This window comes from Artibeus jamaicensis, unplaced genomic scaffold, assembly GCF_021234435.1.
Source record: "Artibeus jamaicensis isolate MK-2021 breed Jamaican fruit bat unplaced genomic scaffold, CSHL_Jam_final contig_240, whole genome shotgun sequence".
NCBI classification, from domain to species: domain Eukaryota; kingdom Metazoa; phylum Chordata; class Mammalia; order Chiroptera; family Phyllostomidae; genus Artibeus; species Artibeus jamaicensis.
This window is the reverse complement of record NW_026521506.1, coordinates 7477023-7480063: the sequence shown is the minus strand read 5'-3', so window position 1 is coordinate 7480063 and position 3041 is coordinate 7477023.

The following is a 3041-nucleotide window of genomic DNA, read 5'->3' as shown; positions in this document are numbered from 1 at the left end:
ATTTTTTTACTAATCACTGGTACATTCAAATATTTTCATGTGAGTTTCTTTTCGTTGCACTCATTAAATAAGTAAAGAGGAAATGCTGAAGTCTATATATTAAACTCCATTCTAATGAAACATTAACAAATTTCTTCATGCATGGGTTATGCATTTTAAATATCTGACAGAAAAAATGCTGTTACCCAAGAGATCCATGCAATTAGAACATCCATACACATTAGAATGCTAGAATTTTATGATTCCCATGAAATCAATTTTTGAACAATGGAGACGTACAGTATCTATTGGGGAAAAATAGAAAAACCAAAGTTTAACAAAGAAAGTCATCAGCGTGAGACTATGTACTGAATTGAGGAAATGCAATAAGAATAAGAACTAATAATAAACGACTTTACAGCTTGTAATTAAAGCATATTATAAAGTACATTTCATAAAATAATAAATGTAGAGTATTGAAACTCCTTTTGAAATATCAAGTTATTTAAATGTAATGAAATTTTGAACATTGTAATCACAGCAGTAATTAATCACCCCAGGTTGTTGTAGAAGTCTTAATATTTAGGAAAGGCACTGTTTGATCTAGGGCAATTAAAACAAATTCTTTTTTTTTTTGAAGAGCCAAATGTTTAAATCTAAAGATGAAACAGAAATTTATAATACATAAAGAGCTTTCACATGCATTATCTCATTTGTGTCTTATAATAATCTTGCAATGAAAGCATTATTAGTTACAATTTACACATGTTCAAGGTCACTTTGGTGAATATGGAAATGAAATTCATATCCTCTATGTTTACTACTGTAACAGTAGAAAATTGTAACTGTGGGGAATTGTAACACATCCCACCATTCTTTTGACATTGTTTCTGTAAATGCTGTTTACAGCATTTACAGTCATACTCTGACTAATATGTAGCTTGTAGATAAACAGCATGTTTGTATAAGAATCCTAGGAACTAATTTCAAAAAATACAGACTTTGACCTTCAGGCATCCCAGCTTTGGAAGATATGCTGATGTTCAACCATGGAGCCAGGATGACTAAACCAGGATGATCCACACACCGGACTATCACTGTACTTATTGGAATGCACTGTGCTCATCTGCATATAGAACCCTTTTCAATACCCACGCTTGATCTCTTTATTCTGTTCCCTTCACCTTATAAAAACCTCTGTCTCCACTAAAATGTGAAGATGGGCTCACAGATAAGAGTCCCCCGATTTCCCAGAAGATGTGTTTTGTGACATGAGTACCCCATCTTCCAGGTGGCCACTATCTGAATAAAGCACTTTCCTTTTTATCAGCACCTGCCTCTGAGTACTGGCTTTTGTCGGGGCAGATGGCCAGACCTGCATTGGTTACGCTATACCACATGGACAATGAATGCTACATCATTATTACCAGCTTTGAATTCACTTTCATATTCATCTTCACCATCATTATTTCCTCTGGCCAAGTCACTTTGTTCCACATTAAATAGGGAGCTCCTAATTTTAATTTCCAGCCACAAACTTTGCCCGCATATGCTTCATAGGTTCAGATATAGTGAGTACTTTAGTAGCATCTGATTTTTGTCATACACAAGACACCTTATTCCTCCTATAACAAATCTAATTATACCTACCAGATTCTTTCCTACTGATCCTGATATTGTCCCTTGATATAAAATTTTCTTTTCAATGTGATATTTAACACTTAAAATAATAACCTAAATCAATTAAGGAAGGCATTGAATTTACATGTAAATCTTCAAAATTATTACAGATAATATAAATAAGCTAATATTTTTACAGATGGCCAACAGACATATGAAAAAGATGCTCAACATTACTGATTATCAGGGAAATGAAAATCAAAACCACAACAAGATATTGCTTCACACCTGTCATAGAGGCTATTACCAAAAAGTTCACAAATATCAAGTGTTGGAGAAAATGTGGTGAAAAGGGAATTATGCACTGTTGGTGGTAAAGTCAATTGGTGTAGCCATTGTGGAAAATAGTATGGAGGTTCCTCAAAAAATTGACTTCATTCCCTTAATTTGTCAGCATTCTCATTCTGTTTTACTTTCCAAATAAGTATATTAAAAATAATACATTTATTAATTAAATTACTTACAAATCAAATAGTATCTAATATCACCAAGTAAAGAACAAGTCAATTAGAAAATACTTTTTTAGATCAAGTTCACATTTCTAGTATATGTGTTGATGAACACATATAAATGTCCCAGTTTTACTAGGACATATGTTTTCTTTCTGTAACATTATCAATGACTCATGACTTTCAAATGGTGTGAATAAAGGCTGACATATTATTAAATACAAAAAGTACATATAGCACAATATGGCCCAGTAAGTCCACTTCTGGGTGCCTATTTAAAGAAAATGAAAACACCAGTTTAAAAAGACATATGCAGCCTTATGTTCTTTGCAGCATTATTTCCAATAGCCACAATATGGAAGCAAACTAGGAGTCCATTGATAGATTAATTAATAAAGAAAATGTATGCATGTATGTCATATTGGGTGGCATACCCAATCTTGGTACCCAATGCCATTTGGCTTTTTTTTCTGTAAGATGGCTCTAGTAGAGCTTAGTTGTCTGAAACTTCATTCAAAACAATTTTGTTAGAATGTATTGTGACAGCTGTCATATCAGCATGCATTTTAAAAAGCATATCAAAATTGGTGAATTTTTGTGTGGCCATTTTAATATTGACGATGGGAGAAAATATGCAACAGTTTGGCATATCAGGCTCTATTACTTCCAGAAAAGTAAAAACACAAACACAAAAAAAGATTTGTGCAGTGTATGGAGAAAGTACTGTGACTAATCGAACACATCAAAAGTCATTTATAAAGTTTCATGCTGGAGATTTCTCACTGGATGATGCTCCACAGTCAGGAAGATCAGTTGAAGTTGATAGCAATCAAATTGAGACATTAACTGAGAACAATCAATGTTATACCATGTGGGAGATAGCTGACATACTCAAAATATCAAAATCAATAAATTTATTGTTGAAAATGAAAG